The following is an 11,851-nucleotide window of genomic DNA, read 5'->3' on the forward strand; positions in this document are numbered from 1 at the left end:
TAGGCAAAATAGGACTGTTTCATGAAGTTTATTTCCAGAATTTGATGCAACAATGGTTTTAACTTCATTATTTTTTAGGCTTGAAATACGCTGAGTACAAAGAAAGACAAATGACAGATGAAGTCTTATTCTGAGTGTTTACTGTGTGCACAAAAGTTACACATTTAGTAGGAATCTACTTATTTAAGAATTATTTATAGATATCCAGGATATTGTTTACAAGTTTTGTAATCGTGTCGGATTCCATGTTACAGTGAACGAAGAAAAGCTAAGAGTCGTTTATCAGCGCCATTGGTAAGACACGGAGTTTACAGGATGACATAAACATATCCTGGAGCTTCCGTATTGTTGCTGACATGTTGATCATTTTCAGGGCATGCCCCGAATTGTTGGCATTTCTGGAGCAGCCTGGTTTCTTGCCACTTCATGTTCTGGGTGTCCGCATACAGCATCCAGCGATGATTGTATACTTGAGGATTTTCACGACAGTACTGAGACTGTCGGTTCTGCAGGTCGACCGTAGAGCCCACCCGTATCGCGAGCTTCATCACGATCAGGTACTCTAAAAAATCGGTAGACACTTTCTGGGAATTCATTTTCTGGAAAAAGATAGTGATTTGAAATTATGTCTCTTTCTTTCTTTCTCTTCTTTTCTCTCTTTATTTCTCTCTTTCTCCCTTTCGCTCCCTCCTTCTCTTTCTTTTTCTTTCTCTGTTTTCTCTCTTTCTTTCTCTCGCTCTCGCTCGTTCGCTTTCTCACTTTCTCTCACTCTCTCTTTCTTTCTCCCTCTTTTTCTCTCTCTCTCTCTTTCTATTTCTCTCTTTCTATTTCTCTCTTTCTCTCTCTTCCTCATACAGTCTATTTTTGTCTGCAGTACAGACACATTATCAAAAACCCTGTCATCTAATTATAATATTCAAAGAAGAATTCAATAATAGACCTCCTTTACTTTCATTCGCAAACAAATATGTCTTTTCATGGTTAGTGTCATTTAATTTAAACCTGACGGATAGTCTGTTGTAACTACTACACCAGCTAAGCTGATAGCTGGTGGTAGATGAAAAACCCACAACAACGGGTAGTTGAGATTGGGTGACTAACTTCCAACACTATTAAGTCTACAAAACACTTTCCAAAGAAGGCACGAAACAGATTAAAATCGCTTCTATAGCAAATATAAGAAAGCAAAGTTTTAAGCCACACGAAATAAGTGACAGCATCGTAAGAGGTAAATATGGAGTAGAAACGTGACCGATGATTTTTTTCCACTCAAGTATCGAAAACCGGTTACAAAAATGGACATTGTTCATGTCAGGCACAAACCATAAAACAGTACCAATACAAGATTGAAATGTTACCACAGTCTTTACAACCTGTCTCGTGATCACTCTACTCACAATACACAGCTTAAAGCACATTCAAACATTCATCCCCCAAAGTCTCTTGCGCAAAACAATTTTTAAAATTTGCTTTCATCTCAAATAGTTTAGTTGAAAAGTATGTAATTTATTAAGTGCGTCCTCAAGTTGAAAAATCTTTGAGTCATTAATAAATTGAAATAATCTTACCTTGTAAAACAAGCGTGTAGACGAGTGCCTATGTAACCCAGTGGACAGTGGTAGGGTGTTGTATGATGTGAGATGTGAACTCTCTCCCAGTCACCCGGCGAGACGCATGACTACCCTTGTGACCTCCTCCTTTATACACACCTCCTATGACTCAGCTACCTGCTTCATTCATCGCTGTTAACCAATGGCTGCCGAACACGCGTTTGGCGCCGAGGAGGAAGAGAGGGAGAGAGAGGGAGGTAAAGAGAGACCACACCAGCTAAAAAACGATTTTTCTGAAAAATGCAAAGTTCGCAGGAAGCAGCCTGCTGGGGTCCACAATATTTTTTTCTTTGTCCCGTTCCTTGTCTTCCTACCCTCCACCTTTCCTTCTCCCGTCTCTCTCTATCTATATGAATGATTTGTTTCAAGACTCTGGATCTTGAATAGTTCAATTTAAAGACATACATAAAAATGACCGTAAAAAAGTTAATGATCAACATTCAAATATCAGTCCACACGTGCTTTGCTTTGTTAACCCACTAAGTATGCAGATCCGGCTAATATAAGAAAGCAATAATAAAGCGATAATATTATATCATTTAATCTCAGCAAAGGGCAAGGAGATTTTTTTAAATGAAAGAAAATTTAATAAATGAAAAGGAGAAAGTCAATTCTATATTACAAATGGTGGTAGAGTAATCAAAACATGCTTTTATTCACCTCGCCCTTTGTGAAGGAAGAATAAGCAAAGTAGTTAACGAATTACTAAAAAAAATAAATAGTAATCATAAAATATGTCATCAAAAGAGAGCGCAAGATGAATATGTACAAAACTAGTGGTTAGAACAGATATTTACAATGGTCCTAGAGTCGGGAAGTATCTCTCAGACTTGATTTTAAGAAGGTCTACTCAAGGAATAGGAATATTAAGTTCAAAGAAGTTCTAGTGTTATTGTAGGAAAATAGGAAAGTTAGTCTGGGAGACAGTATACCAGTAAGTATTTTATAAATGAAAATACATTTGTTGAATTTTAGTCTGTTGGTTAGGGAAAGGACGCACAAAGAGGTGAAATCATTTGACTGTGTTTTTGGTTTTAGTAAAACTACTGAATTTCTCGCATTTCAACAGTTGCTAGAGGTTTTATGGAACCTCCCACTTGCAGAGTACCAGAGGGTGGAGGTGCAGTCAAGGGTCGACTGAATATGAGTTGTATAAAAGAGTTTTCTCGCGTGAGGGTCTAGGAAAAGTTTGATTCTTGACAGCTTGAAGGTTTTTGTGTCAGAGATGTGGTGACTGTACTTCCAATATTTACTGAGTGCCGATAAGATACTTGGAAATAGGGTGGTTAAGTTTCTTTTTCTGTTTGGTTGTTAGAAGCAGACTTCAGTTTTCTGGAGGTTGAGTGACATGTGGTTTGAATCAGTCCAAGCCTGAAGCTCTTCGGTGCTCAGTTGTAGGAGGGAAGCAGGAGGCTCAGTCTGTTGTTGGGGTGGTAATAATATCTTTCCTTTCTTTGACGGATAACCAGTGAGGTGGATGCAAAAGTGGGTTTTGCTGCATAGCTAGATAGATGGAGATGGACACACTGACGGTCATTCATAAATAAGGAGTCAATTGTATAAAAAGTACCCATCTAATCATACTAGTGACAATGTATCCTCGTGCGCGAGAAAAGTATATCCTTAAAGTGACCAGTATTAACCTATCCTCCCCTCCACCTCCTACACACTTTATAATTGCAACTCTTACACAGTAACAGGTGTATCATTCGTATTGTGCAATCCATTTTCTTAACGAAAGTAGCGAGGGTGTGACTCCAGGAATCGAGATAGGAAATGTAGGTCAATGGAATATTCACAGAGTGAATAGATTACTGGGAATTCTTAGTCGGCGAGTATAAAAGAAATGTTGAGTTGAGATACAGGTGAAACAACCTGACGACGCGAGACGAGGGAGTGAGCTCGGCAGGTCTGCGACACACAAGAAGCTATTGCACTCGGACAATCTTCGGACTCTTGTTGCTAGGTAAGAACGAATTTTTGATGACAAATAAGACAATTTTCTTTCCATTACAGGATATAAAGTACAAGATAATAAATAAGCTGCTGAATATGACAACTCTCTATCAAGAGGAAAATTATCATGAGGAAAGACTTTGTTGAGCCACTAATGGGGTAGAGCATGCAGAGCACTTAAGTGAATTTTATTTTTTACCATCAATCTGTGTGTGTGGGTTTTTTTTATCAGCTAGATTTTAAGAAAAGTTATAGGTTGTATATAATGAATGAAAGAAGGGGGAAACAACAAAAAATGGATATTAATGGATGATGCATTCCATTTAAGAAAAGAATTCATGAAACGAGAGATGATAATCGAGTTCAACAATTACCTGCACGCGCTACAAGAGTTTAGTGTGTGTGAGACTGGATGTGCGGTCAGGAGGGAGGAAGTGAAGCAGAAAGACGCCAATAAACAGCGGATGAGTTGAATTTTATTTTTGACATTTCAGTTTTGTTTCAGCGAAAACATTTCAATGCGTACAGAAAAGACAAGACAAGCCGAGCTGAAACTAATGATCAGGAGGAAAGCTGTCCTGCGCGTGGGCTCTACTGATGACGTGGAGAGTCGATGAGCCGCGTACGAGAATGAAAATGCTTATGCATATCACAGCAACCGCTGCATGTTTTATGCTCCGACTACAAACAAACAGAGGGCTGAAAACAAGTTGTTGAACCTGTGCGTGAAAAAGAAGAACTGCAGTAGGAATGACCAAATGCAAAGCAACGCACAACCCACACCAGGGTGGGTCTACGCCATTGTGTGAGCAGATGACTGCCATTGCTACCAGTCTTCTTGTGGTTTCTGACACAAGTCCACCACAAACCCCTCGAATACCTTGTAATTCGTGTAGCCTTCCTTTCGTACGGTTTCAATATAAAATGAAGTCATCATGAATGTATTTACTACCTTAACATTTATAAAAGCTTTAAATGCAAGAGATATGTTCACCATTAGTGTATGCTATATTCGTACAAATTAAACAATCCCTAATACAATCGTTGAAAACAAATGATTGTTTGTTTAGTGAAAATGAAATGAGAAGTCAACAACAGAAAAATTGGTCGTCAATAACTTTTTGATAAAATAAATCAATATTCGCTGATGCTTTTATGAAGCCATTTCTTTGTCTATGCGATGTTGTGTGTGTGTGATTGTGTGTGTGTACGCTGCACTACAAAGACTCACGAAACCTTGCCGTAGATGTCTCAAGTGTAGACGAGTTCTCAGACAAGTCTAAACCCTAAAACTGTTCTGTTGTTTCCTATATACAGTGGAACCTCGGTTAGCGAACGCCTCGGATAGCGAATATTTCGGTTAACGAACAAAAATTTCGTTAAAAATTTGTCTCGGATAGCGAACAAAATTTCGGATAACAAACAGCCACATGAACCACACGTGACCGACCAGCATGTCATCATTCGCGCTCGAGACACAGTTATGATCGGTCGTTCCTTATCTATGCGCATCCTTCTTATTTAGTGATTGTTGTGCTTTATTTTAATAAGATAATCCTCAATCGTGGCTCCAAAGAAGATTAAGAGCAATTAATAGTAGTGAGGTAATGACAAGGAAGCGGCCAACAAATGAATTGAAAAAGGAAATGATTTCAAAGTATGAAGGTGGCATGCGTCTGTCGGATCTGTGATGTCGTCTTACTGAAGAGTTTTACAAAAAGGCAGAAGGAACAGAAACTGGACAAGTTTTTTCTTTAACCTCAAAGCTACAGAAAAGGGAAGTCACCCCCGATTTTATAATGTCACGTGTGCTCATGGAGGGGGAATCAAAGCAGTACTTCCACCCCTTCCTCCCCACACCTCCATCCACTCACGTCGTCAAGACGACGAGTTTTCTGATGTTAAATGCTTTCGTTAATGTTTTTATGTTTATTTAACTCCATTTATATTGCATTATAACTGTTCTCATTAAAACAAATACCTTTATAGCCTGTAACTTTCAAATATTAGCGAGTCAACAGGGACTGGGAACCAATTAAATCTATTTCCTTTATTTCTTATGGAAAACATTGTTTCGGATAACGAACATTTCGGATAACGAACAGCTTTCCAGAACGGATTCAGTTCGTTAACCGAGGTTCCACTGTACCTGAGAAATTGTTTTGTTAATTACTGCACCGTCATCGTCTGATGTTTCCTCTCTCACGGGTTTCACGATTACATTGTAGTTGTTATCGAGAAATAATTTGTCTACAACTAGAGGTCACGTGATAACAGCAGGGGTCATCCTTTGGAAAAATAAATAGCAGTTATATTCATCTCTTGGACACAAAGACTGTCGTCGCTGACGAGACATTTTGGAGAGAAGAAAATGATCACTGTCACGAATGCGAGTGTTGCCTGCTGCCTCAACACCTGTCTCTCAAATTACTTACCAAAAAAGTACGACAGATTGTAAAAATACCTGACAAAACTTGGTGGTTTAAGGGTAAAGCCTGATTCGTTGACGATCTCACTTCTTTGGACGACCGTGTAGTTGTGGAGAGCCAGTTTTGAGAAAACGAGTTATTCTAGAAGTATATAATAAACACAAACTGAAACTGTTCTACATCTATGGAGGGGCGTCATGAATACCTAGAAAACGAATTTCTGAGAAATGCTCAACACACAGCAAAACTGCTTTTCTTGACACAGTGTGTTTGATTGCTCTTTCTTTTCTCATTCTCTCCCACTCTCTCCTACTTTCTTCCTCTCCCTCCCTCACTTGAACGAACTGGCTTTAATGCTGTCTGCAAGTCATAAATATTTTATTAGAATATAGATATAATAAGCGTGTGGAAACTATCCGCGAAAAACGTTATTTTCTAACATTCACCAATTTTCCTCCACCTTTCGTTACCCTGGAAACAAACATCTAGTGGAGACCTAGACACTGACGGCCTGTTGGGATTCACCTGCACAGAGCTGTAGTCGGCCTCCTGTAGCTTTCCGCGTCTGACAGCGGGAATACCCGCCGCTATTTTTAGACGTGACGAAAACCCGATGGTCGTCTCCGAAGTGTCACCTACTTATTTAGCAACTCATTGCCTCAGTGTGAGGTATCTAATTCTGTTGTAGTCGAGGTGCAGGTGTGAGGCAGCGATCTCTCACCTTGCTGTGTTTGCGTGGATACCAGCGGAGACAAAGAATAAGGAAATAAACAAAGATCAATGATCTTATACTTCACATAGGCAATAGTGTTCAAACTGTTCCTATCATGGACAGACATGCACAGCGTTTTGTATGTTTAACCAGTGCTTGTATTTGTGGGCATTTGATTTTATAACCTTTTATTAAAAAAATTCTGGAAGAAATATTTTGTGTAATGTAGCACTACTTGTTCATTCCTTACATCATCATCCATGCACTTAGTTCATGTTTTTCAGAGTGTCATCAGTTTGTGAAGCTTATGATTCAAGAAATTTTTTTTCACCCATTCAAAGGTATTGAGATATTCAAAATATACATATATTCACATGCATTACTGTATATCTTCTATGCAATCTACGTCATTCACACACATTCACTACTCAGTTTGAAACACAATAGACAACAGTGGGGGACACTGTCAGCTGCCGCGTCTTTCCCTGTGATCCCCCCAACCACAGGTGGGGTCACGTGACTGACTGTTGATCTACTGCGCGGCGGACTTCAAGTGCTTGCTTCCCTCTTGTATCTGTGTTATGACCTTTCAGGAATTAGTGGATTTATTTTTTTCATCTATGACCACAGAAATGCTACGTTTGTCACATTCTAGTATGACATGATGGCTATTTGACTGGGTGCTGCAAAGTTAGAACATTTCATCAGAAGATGTTTTATTGAAAAATGCAGTTTTACCTTTGACAAAGCACAGCCACCTTTTACCTCTTTTACTTTAGTTTGATCGCTCTGTTCATTTTGTACGGTTAATTAAACGATAGAATCCTGCGAGCTGAAGGTAAAATTAGACAGTTTGTTTTATAATCTTCTCTTAGTTCCTCACTTCTCTACCTTTATGCCTCGCTGCCTACCCTTCTGTCTCTGTCTCTCTGTCTCTGTTTGTGTGTGTGTGTCTGAAGTAATTTAAACGATAATGAGAAACACCACTTAGAAAATCGTCACATTATCCTCTTTACCAAATTACTAAAATAGAATGCTTTGCGATATTAAAAGTTATTGTTTATCACACATATCGTATTGTTTATCACACATGTATCTCAATTGAGAATAATGTTTGTATGTGCTTCAAGCTGTGTATTGTGACTAGCACAAACGGAAAAGGTTGCAAAGCACAGAGTTACATATGGACTGTACATATCAACATGTTGACTGTTCACACAAACAGCTTTATTACTAAAAATTATTTTCAAGGAAATGCTCACTGTTGGTACAAACACGATTAATAAAAAATAAAGGAAATACGAAGGCGGCCTTTGTGTTGTTTTTAGCAGTATAGTAAAAACAAAATACTCTCCAGGCTTGAAATATTGTCTGAGAAACTGGATACTGAGTGAGGCTTACACGATGGGAGAGAAAAAGACTACTGTTAATATATATTGCTGATTTGGTTAACTGTTTTACTTCACCACCACTCCTTCCGTTAATGAAGTTTGAGTTGGAATTCTTTGTCTTTCTCACTCACGCACGCATGAAGAACTAAAGACAGTGGAGACACAGAGGTAACGGAAACTAACGACGACGATAGAAGTAAAATAATAATCACCAAAGGATATCAATCAACAGGACAGACTACAAGAGATGTAAAAGGCGGGAGGGGGACAGGTTAGTAGCGGACTTGTTGAGGAGCAGTGTTCACGGACAAGATGTGTTTTCAAGCTCGTTTAAAAGAGTCGATGGTGGGTACATGGGGGATACTACAGGGAGGAGAGCTTCACTGCTTTGTTGCATCATAGCTTTGAAAAACCCGATGATCTTGATGAACCTTGCCAGAAGGAAGACAAACGAGATGGCGGATGGCACTAATCTTACGGAGCTCGTAGTGAGCAGACTATCTGCAATCTCTTTGTCTGATGTCAGCAGTGACGATGAAGCCAAGATTCCTCACAGACGACAGGAAGATAACATCGGCCTCACCAGCATTTAACGGTGTTGTGTGTTGTGCAGTGCCATAGACGAAAGTTACTTTTGTCGTTTCCTGACGAGAAGAGCTTGTGTTTTCTCCTAGGTGCGTTACATCAACGATGTCGATAAGTTTCATACTTAAAGTAAAAATAATCGTTTACATCTTTCTACTCCCCTGTATGTAACCCTGTGTGCTTCTCTCCTGCAATTCTGTCAGATTTTTCGTATGGGTCCAAAACATTGCTTTGTTATATTTGTTATACCGTCGGTATAGTCTGTTCTGCTTTGTTTTGTGCTTTCTTGGGTAAGTGTTTTGTGGACTTTGTTCTGCCAGCTGGACTTTTCTCAGAAATACTGCTTTGTTTTTTTGGGGGTGCTTGTTTGTTTGTTTGTTTGTTTGTTTGTTTGTTTGTTTGTTTGTTTGTTTCATTTGTGCATCGCTATGGGCTGATTTATAGACAAAGTACCTGTAAACTCCGAATCAAACTGATATAATGTGACAAAGATAGATATGTTATAATGGAGACACATTAGTCCAGTCCAGCATGGCTTGTAAAGCTGGATACAGGTGGTAAAGTAAAGATATCATCGAAAGTAGTTGTTGCCATGCGATGCTTGCATAAATAAAGGGACTCGAGCCGTCCAGTCGACATGATATATTAGATATATTTGATATATTTGACGGTATATTTTTAAATGCCTGCCAATCTCTTGTACAGGTGCCACCCGGATAGAGAAAGTGGCGCCACCCAGGGCCGCTAGACACCCGGCACCAACATGACCACCAGTGCCAAGACAAGCCACAAACACAGATGCGAGGTGCACGCAGATCATAATGTAAGCTTCTGATGCACGTGATATTATCATGTGGAGGATTCGTCAGATGATAATAATTCATGTCAGGTTATCATGGGATTTAGCGAACACATTTTACTGGTTAACAGGAAAAATAAGGAAATTTCTAATTTATGGCGGACTTCCCTTTATCTGCCCCCGGAATGTAATCTGTATGTTAATTTATAGGGTTTGGGACAAAGCTGTTTAATAGCATTTGCATGCATATCACGATGTGCGCATCTTCTGCCTCATTATCGATGATCCACCCGTTGATTGTGGTGCCGGTTGACGACCACCTGTACTGTTCCGTCTGTACCCGTAATGGGAGATCAGGGGAGGGGATGATGGATGGATGCAGCGGCCTACAAGGCTAACCACTGTAGCAACTGTCACCTGTGGCCTTGTGTTCACTGGACCATTCAGTGACATTGTTAGAGTTCTTGTCACGTGCGCTCACAGCACCTGAACAGTTACGGATTCTCATTTTGTTAACCACAAAATCTGTTTTTGAACATCTGGTGGGATGTAGATGGGGCCACCTCTAAAACTAACTTCTGCACCAAATTTGATTTACTAAGCTTTATGCAATTACTGATGTTTTTAAGTTTTAAAAAAAGGTGAAATTTTGGTATAGCAATTTATGTGTATGTGCCACCACATCTATTATTTATCTTTCCATTCATGGAACGAAAACGATCCTGTACTTGAAGTCGATGCAACCAATCTCTTGTGGTCATCTTAAGGTGTGTGTAACTTGATGAACTGGTGGGTTTGGGGAAAATACAATTATGTGTCTATAAAATAAATGAATTCTATCATCGAATTTTTCTTTGAACATTATAATACTTTATTCCAGAAAAGGAATATCCAGAAAGTGTGTCTTGGTTTTCTGGAATACCTGATCGAGAAGCAGCATGTGTTACGGGTGGGCTCTACCCACGACCCCGAGCGGCGACACGCCGACTACTGCCACAAGGAACCTGAAAAATACAATCAACACTGGATGCTGTATGCTGACACCCAGAACATGAAGAGGCAAGAAACCAGGCTGCTTCAGAAATGCCAAGAATGTGGGACATGCCCTCTAAATTATCAACATGTCAGCAATCAAAGTGAAGATAAAGGATATGTTTATGTCTTCATGTAAACTCCGTGTCTTACGAGTGCCACTAGCCTGATAAACGATCTTAGCTTTGCTTCATTCACTGTAACACTGAATCCGACACGATTAAACCTTGAAAAGAATATTTTGGACATTTATAAATATTTTTAGTAGATTCCTACTTAAGGTGTAAGTTTTGTGCACACACACACACAAAAACCGCTCAGAATAAGAAAGTAAAAAAATTAACCTTTAACTCCTATCGGGACTTCATCTCTATCACTTGTCCCTCTTTGTGCTCAGTGTAATCCATAGAAAACAAGTCTGAGGTATGATGAAGTTAGCATTAAGGTTGTATCAAGTCACGGAAATAAAACTCATGAAGCTGTCATTTCCTTTTTTGTCTGTCAAAGTGAGAGTGAGTGAGTGAGTGAATGAATGAATAAGACATGGTGGGAGAAAAGAAAAGGGAGGAAGATGAAAGAGTGCAGAGGAGAGAGTAAATTAGAACTCCGATGCACCCAAGTGTGAGTGGAAGTGATGGGCTCAATGACACTGTCAAGAAAATGACATTTCACTGATGACTGTCACCCTTTCACATTTGTCCGTCGTTATACTACGACCTCAAAAAGTATGGGTGAGTGCCAGCATATGGCATCACACACACAGTCTGCTACACATCAAACTGGGTATGTGCGCACTGAGAGGGTGGATTTGATATTTGATGGTGTTTGATTCCATCTTCATAAAGAGAAGCAACTCCTGCCCACTTTAACAACCAGGCAATCGCTACAATGTAATTGCTTCCCTTGTTTTGTCTCGCATTGTCAGTAGTCTACACTGTCAGTAGCCCTCACTGTCAGTAGTCTTCACTGTCAGTAGTCTACACTGTCAGTAGTCTACACTGTCAGTAGTCCTCACTGTCAGTAGTCTACACTGTCAGTAGTCCTACACTGTCAGTAGTCCTACACTCTCACTGTCAGTAGTCTACACTGTCAGTAGCCCTCACTGTCAGTAGTCCACACTGTCAGTAGTCCACACTGTCAGTAGCCCTCACTGTCAGTAGTCCACACTGTCAGTAGTTCCACACTGTCAGTAGTCCTACACTGTCAGTAGCCCTCACTGTCAGTACCCTACACTGTCAGTAGTCTACACTGTCAGAAGCCCTCACTGTCAGTAGCCTACACTGTCAGTAGCCTACACTCACTGTCACTGTCAGTAGGTCAGTAGCCCTCACCTGTCA

At 39.8% G+C, this 11,851-nt stretch overlaps 3 long non-coding RNA genes across 4 annotated transcripts; 2 read left to right on the forward strand and 1 right to left on the reverse strand.

The window, feature by feature from the left end:
* Positions 1–12: 12 nt before the first annotated feature.
* Positions 13–1,725, reverse strand: LOC112568846. The gene is made up of 2 exons (XR_003100211.1): positions 1,569–1,725; positions 13–599 (listed from the first exon to the last, which is right to left on the reverse strand). It is a non-coding gene; the product is annotated as an uncharacterized LOC112568846 (long non-coding RNA).
* Positions 1,726–3,295: 1,570 nt separating this feature from the next.
* LOC112568857 lies at positions 3,296–4,723 on the forward strand. 2 transcript variants are annotated; one of them, XR_003100217.1, is made up of 2 exons: positions 3,296–3,576; positions 4,061–4,723. It is a non-coding gene; the product is annotated as an uncharacterized LOC112568857 (long non-coding RNA). The 2 variants fall into 2 exon arrangements; XR_003100224.1 differs by having other exon boundaries at positions 3,324–3,576; positions 4,072–4,723.
* Positions 4,724–8,619: 3,896 nt separating this feature from the next.
* On the forward strand, positions 8,620–10,827 carry LOC112568852. Its single transcript, XR_003100215.1, has 3 exons — positions 8,620–8,772; positions 9,389–9,506; positions 10,363–10,827. It is a non-coding gene; the product is annotated as an uncharacterized LOC112568852 (long non-coding RNA).
* Positions 10,828–11,851: the final 1,024 nt, after the last annotated feature.

The sequence above is a fragment of the Pomacea canaliculata genome, linkage group LG1 (assembly GCF_003073045.1).
Source record: "Pomacea canaliculata isolate SZHN2017 linkage group LG1, ASM307304v1, whole genome shotgun sequence".
NCBI classification, from domain to species: Eukaryota; Metazoa; Mollusca; class Gastropoda; order Architaenioglossa; family Ampullariidae; genus Pomacea; species Pomacea canaliculata.